Here is a 6,373-nt window from a genome sequence, read left to right as displayed (position 1 = left end):
CCAGTGGATCTAACAGCTTCTTCCTGCCCCCACAGGCATCATGCAAGTACATGGTACACATAACATGCGTGCAAGCAAGCATAAAATTTTAAATTTTTTAAATGGTGTTGAGGTTTGTTTTTAAGGTCTTTAGCTTTTAGAGGTGCATAATAGAATATTTTCGGATAAAATGATAAGACTCGGATTTGCATGGAAATAAGGGGTCAGGAAGTGAGTGTATAAGGAACAAAGCTGCTTCTTTTCCGGTTTCCGCGGCGGCGGCCGCCATGAGCAGCAAAGTCTCACGTGACACCCTGTAGGAGGCGGTGCGGGAATCCTGCGCGGGAACCAGCGCAAGCGCTGCAAGTTTCTAGAGACGGTGGAGCTGCACATCAGCCTGAAGAACTACGACCCTCAGAAGGACCAACGTTTCTCAGGCACCGTCAGGTTTAAGTCCACCCCTTGCCCCAAATTCTCGGCGTGCGTCCTGGGGGACCAGCAGCACTGTGATGAAGCCAAGGCCGCCGGTATCCCCTACAGGGACGTCGAGGCGCTTAAGAAACTTAATAAGAACAAGAAGTTGGTCAAAAAGCTGGCCAAGAAGTATGATGCCTTTTTGACCTCTGAGTCTCTGATCAAGCAGAGTCCACGTATCCTGGGCGCAGGCCTAAACAAGGCCGGCAAGTCCCCCTCCCTGCTGACACACAAAACATGGCCAAGGTGGACGAGGTGAAGTCCACAACCAAGTTCCAGATGAAGAAGGTGCTGTTTCTGGCTGTTGCCGTCGGCCACGTGGAGATGGCAGACGATGCGCTGGTCTACAACATCCACCTGGCTGTCAATTTCTTGGTGTCCTTGCTCAGAATGTCCGGGATTTGTACATCAGGAGCACCATGGGCAAGCCCCTGCGTCTGTATTAGAACAAAAAAAAAAAAAAAAAAAAAAAAGGAACAAAGCTGAGTATTGGTAGCTGAACAATGGGCAGAGTCTAAGAAATTGTTCTTCTGCAGATAGGCTGATTTCCTGTCTGGCTCTTTGTGGGAAGACTGAGGCTCACTTCATTCTGGATTGTTGATAATTTTACATCTGGACGTTTAACTCTTACTTCTAAGATCTGTCCCTCCAGACACTGGGTTTTTTAATCTTTAAAACTTTTTTGTTGTTGTTGTTGTTAAAAACGTTTTAAAAGTCCTTTCCCTCGCCGTCGGGATGACATGAGTGTGGATCCCTCTGGTCCCCAGAGTCTGCCTAGTTCTGAGAAAGCATCGAATTCTGCGGACTCCTCGCCAATGCTTGCGGTTGGTCATCTTGAGGAAAATTATTCTTGCTTACAAATGTCGACTACTGAGATGCTCCGCACAGAGACTGCCTCTCCTCAGCCTTCCTCTGTGGACCTGCCTCTTCGATTCTTCGACCAATCCTAGACTAAAGCTGTGTAGTCCCAAGGCTGACGAGGGCCCTGAAAAGAAGAGAGAGAACAAGGTCCTCACTAAGAAGCAGAAGGTGTAGACTGTGTTCTCTCAGGCCCAGTTGTGTGCACTCAAGGACGGGTTTCAGAGGCAGAGAGGTACCTCAGCCTCCAGCAAATGCAGGAACTCTCTACCATCCTGAACCTTAGCTATAAGCAGGTTAAGACCTGGTTCCAAAACCAAAGAATGAAGTGCAAGAGGTGGCAGAAAAAGAGGTTGAAGACTAGCGACGGTCTGATTCAGAAGGGCTCAGCACCCGTGGAGTATCCCAGCATCCATTGCAGCTATCCCCAGGGCTATCTGGTGATTGCATCTGGAAGCCTTCCAATGTGGTGCAACCAGGCCTGGACCACTCAGTCCTGGTGTTACTCAAGCCTGGAGCAGCCAGACTTGGAACGCTGCTCTGCTCCATAACTTCCGGGAGGACTCTCTGCAGCCTTATGTGAAGCTGTAGCAAAACTTCTCTGCCAGTGAATGGGAGGAGAATTTGGAAGCCATTAGGGAAAGCTATGCACATTTTCGCACCCCACAAACCTTGGAATTATTCCTGAACTACTCTGTGAATCCACCAGGTGAAATATGAGGCTTACACAGCAACTGGGCTTAAAGTCAGGGCAGCACCAGGTTCCTTTTTCCTTCCAAAGATTTTTGTGTTTTGTATTGTTTTTATTTTTTAATTATTGTTTTTTTTTTTGGTTTTTTTGTTTGTTTGTTTGTTTATCAAGACAGGGCTTCTCTGTGTAGCTTTGGTTGTCCTGGAACTGTGTGGACCAGGCTGGCCTCGAACTCAGAGATCTGCCTACCTTTGCCTCCTGAATGCTGAGACCAAAGATTTTCCCAAGATTTTCATATTGTTTTTATTTTTTAATTATTTGTTTTTGTTTTGTTTATCAAGACAGGGTTTCTCTGTGTAGCTCTGGTTGTCCGGAAACTAGTTCTATAGACCAAGCTGGCCGCGAACTCAGCAATCTGCCTACCTACCTCGGCCTCCTGAATGCTGGGGCTAGGGGGAGTATACCACCACCACCTGACATATTGTTTTTCTTTTCATTCTTTTGGTGCCAGAGAGCAAACCTAGGACTTTGGACATGCTGGGCATCCATCACCCACAGACTCTATTTGCGACCCGTATTGCTTTGATTTCCTCCATGTCTTTGGAGTTCCACCAAGCTTCTATGCTAATATCTGTAGAAAGATGCTTATATTTGACTGCACCATAATGAACCAGTGTCATCTGGACTAGTTTAAATAAAATAATATGCTAATTTTACCTTAAAAAAGAAATTGTTCTTCTGTTTTTGTGTACATTTTAATTTTCCATTTGAAAAAAAAAAAAAAAAAAGCCCACAAAATGCAGGTAGGAGGAACATTGATCGAGGAACGCCTCTGAAGATCAAGCTTCCACTATTAGGTAATTATCCATCCATTCCAGTTAGAATCCTAGTGTTCCTGGGATCTGCCTATGGGCTGGCATTGGAGACAGAGCTCTATCTATGACACATAAAGACAAGATACCACATACACTCAAGAGCTCAAGATCCAGACGCTGGCCTCTATCCTCACCTTTGTACACTCTTTTTCCCATGTTGCAGATTCTGTAGCTTGATTTAGCTTTAACCCTTGCTTGGTTCATCTGTGTGTGTGTGTGTGTGTGTGTGTGTGTGTGTGTGTGTGTGTGTGTGTAGGTAGGTAGAAGAGGGCAGTAGGGTATCCTCTATTACTCTCGAAGTATCTCTTTGAGGCAGGGTTCATGTTTTCTCAGTTGTGCTGGAACCCAGCCAGTCCCAGAAATCCTCCTGTCCTTGCCCCTTAGGAACTGCGTTTGTGGGGACATCCAGCTTACTACGTGGGTGCTGGATCTTAATTTTGTCCTACAGAGCAAGCACCCTTACACACTAAGCAGTCTCTCCAGTCCTGACTCTGGTTTCTATGAATTTTGCTGCTGACGTCTGCATTGACCCATCACAGAGTAGTAATTTGCCTGAAGTGTTGAATGCCTAATTTTATTAATACAGTTTTTAAAAAACTGAAATTTTCATTTAAACGGTCAATAAAGAAAATACACAGTACTCCTAGGGGTTATCTCAGTGGCTACACCCCTTTCCGGGCCTTTTTACCCTCACTTCTGCCTCGCTGCCTTCTCTAAGCTCCAGCCTCAGGAGCATCTGGACCGCATGCATGTAGCTCTGTTCCAGCCGTGCAGAAGCTCTGACGAGCCTTGTCAGCAAGACCCACCTTGTGACTGGACAAATGAGGTCTCAGGGTCGGTTCTGTGTGAATTACTGCAACTATCTCCAAGCGGCTGGGGATGCCAGTAAAGATGTGTCTACGACTTGAAGAAGCCTCGGGCCCATTTTACTACACCTCTAACTCCCACCCACCCAACACCCAGAGCTTTCCACTCAAGCCCCGACAGGAAACAAAGAGGAAGGGAGCCAGCTTCTTCTTAGAAATAGGAAGAGTGGGTGCAAGGAAGGGAGGTGGCATGGTCAACCCCACCGTGTTCTTCGACATTATGGCCGATGGCGAGCCCTCGGACCGCGCCTCCTTCGATCTGTTTGCAAAGTTCCAAAGACAGCAGTAAACGCTTGTGCTCTTAGCACTGGAGAGAAAGGATTTGGCTATACGGGTTCCTCCTTTCACAGAATCATTCCAGAATTCATGTGCCAGGATGGTGACATCACACACCATAACGGCACTGGTGGCAGGTCCAGCTACAGAGTGGAATTTGAGGATGAGAACTTTATCCTGGAGCATACAGGTCCCGGCATCTTGTCCATGGCAAATGCTGGACCAAACACAAATGGTTCCCAGTTTTTATCTGCACTGCCAAGACCGAGTGGCTCGGTGGCTGCATGTGGCCTCTGGGGAGGCGAAAGAAGGCATAAGAACTGTGGAAGCCATGGAGCGTTCCGGCTTCATCCAGGAATGGCAGGACCAGCAAGAAGATCACCATTTCCGACTGTGGACAGCTCTAGTTTCTTTGGTCATGCAGGCATTTTATCCATCAAACCATTCCCACCCCATCTGCTCGCAACACCCTGTAATCTCTGTTCTCACTGAAGTTCTTAGGGTTCCATATTTTCCTCATTCCCCTTCAAGTCTAGCTGGATTGCAAAGTTAAGATTATGAATAAAATCTAAATAAGAACTGTTAAAAAAAAAAAAAAGTAGAGCCTACAGCAGTGGTCCTCAACCTGTGGGTCTAGACCTCTTTGGGTCACGGATCAGACCTTTACATTATGACTCATAACAGCAGCAAAATGACAGTTACGAGGCCAATGGACTGGGGGTTCAAACCGACCTGCCACTGTCTTGTTCTGGGACCAGTTATCTGTTGCTCCCCACGCCAGTTTTCATATTTGTAAAATTGGACTGATGGTAGTTATTTCACACCGTTGTGAGAAATAAAAAGAACCCAATATGTAAACGTTCCCAGCACACAACTGGTCCCCAGTAAATGACAAGGGTCTTTAAGTGATAACAGAAGAAATCCATATTCTTAGAGGAATGAGTCCTGGAGCACAGAAGAAAATACTTGAACTGTGCAATCCGGAGACGTGTGTTATTTCAGGACTACTCTGGATAATGAGCACAGAGCACAGGCAGGAAACTCTGGGAGAAACTTGTTTAACCACAGTGCATTCACTTGTTAAAGTTGAGTTGTTCTTATACCAGACCTTTCTATTTTCTGCCAATGTTCTTCTTTTCAAAACATCCCCCGCTCCTTAGCACCTGCACACCATTTACTGCGCCTAGAGAAATCCACCCACGGGGCCATGGCGCCATCTGGTGGCAGAATTGGTAAGGACAGCTACGGTTTTAGTCATTGGTGTGGGGCATGCGCACCGTGCATGTTTAACAGCCGTGGTAGAGCTGCAGGGAATGTAATGACAGAGCAACCCGCACTCCTTTTCAGAACCACAGGGACACAAAGCTTCCAGAAACTGAGGACACCTTGGGCCTTCCTCCGTTAGGTTCAATACATGTTTAGCTAAAGAGCAGAGCTCTGTCTTAGTGTTTAGTCTGGTTTTTCTTGAATGTTTCATTGATACTTTTGTATGTATTCTGTTGGTTTGGTTTTGGCTTGTGGGTTTTTTTTTTTTTTTGTTTTTTAATGGTTTTTAGAAATGCACGTCACAAAGCCCATGCTGCTCTTGAATTCACTGTGTACCTGGGGTTACAGGTGTGTACCACCCAGCACAACAGGGCTGGGGCTGTATTTTAAAAAGAGTAAGTTATCATCAGGTGATATAGTGTGTGCCTTGAATCCCAGCACTCTGGAGGCAGAGGCAGGCAGATCTCTGAGTTTAAGGGTAGCCTGTTCTACAGAGCGAGTTCCAAGATAGCCAGCTCTACACAGAAAAGCCCTGCCTCTTATTTTGTAAAACAAATAATTAAGTAGATGACAGATAGATAGATAGATAGATAGATAGATAGATAGATAGATAGATAGATAGATAGATAGATAGATAGATTACATAGGTGGGTGGGTGGGTGGATGGATGGATGGATGGATGGATGAATGGATAGATCGATCGGTGGGTGTGTGGGTGGATGGATGGATGGATAGATAAACTTAATATCATCCAAGTTCCTTAAATAAAGAGTTCCAGATCCCTTTTCCATACATCACTTTATCCATTTTCACATATACAGAGGATAAAAATTTATCTATTCTCACATATACAAAGAATACAATGTATCCATTTTCACATATATACAAAGAATATAATTTATAGGCATTGAACTGGAAAACCATGTCTGTATTGCTCTCCTTATCTTCCCACTGAGAATCTAAAACAACTTTTTAACAATGAAATAAAAAATAACTACCATTTCTTCATGTGTGAAATATTGTTAAAATGTCAATAGGATATTTTATGTACTGTCTTTGACATTCAGTGTGTGTATTACACCATGTAA

At 45.1% G+C, this 6,373-nt stretch overlaps 3 pseudogenes across 3 annotated transcripts; all 3 read left to right on the top strand.

The window, feature by feature from the left end:
- The first annotated feature begins 266 nt into the window (after positions 1 to 266).
- On the top strand, positions 267 to 899 carry LOC308426288 (large ribosomal subunit protein uL1-like; annotated as a pseudogene). The gene has a single exon. The product of its transcript is annotated as a large ribosomal subunit protein uL1-like (transcript).
- Positions 900 to 1,193: 294 nt separating this feature from the next.
- Positions 1,194 to 2,031, top strand: LOC308415563 (homeobox protein NANOG-like; annotated as a pseudogene). Its single transcript has one exon. The product of its transcript is annotated as a homeobox protein NANOG-like (transcript).
- A 1,902-nt stretch (positions 2,032 to 3,933) lies between these two features.
- On the top strand, positions 3,934 to 4,426 carry LOC308430134 (peptidyl-prolyl cis-trans isomerase A-like; annotated as a pseudogene). Its single transcript has one exon. The product of its transcript is annotated as a peptidyl-prolyl cis-trans isomerase A-like (transcript).
- The last annotated feature ends 1,947 nt before the right edge of the window (positions 4,427 to 6,373 follow it).

The sequence above is a fragment of the Micromys minutus genome (assembly GCF_963924665.1).
Source record: "Micromys minutus genome assembly, chromosome: 1".
Taxonomy (NCBI): Eukaryota; Metazoa; Chordata; class Mammalia; order Rodentia; family Muridae; genus Micromys; species Micromys minutus.
Note: the sequence above shows the minus strand (reverse complement) of the source record. Positions and strands in the feature narration are given on the sequence as shown.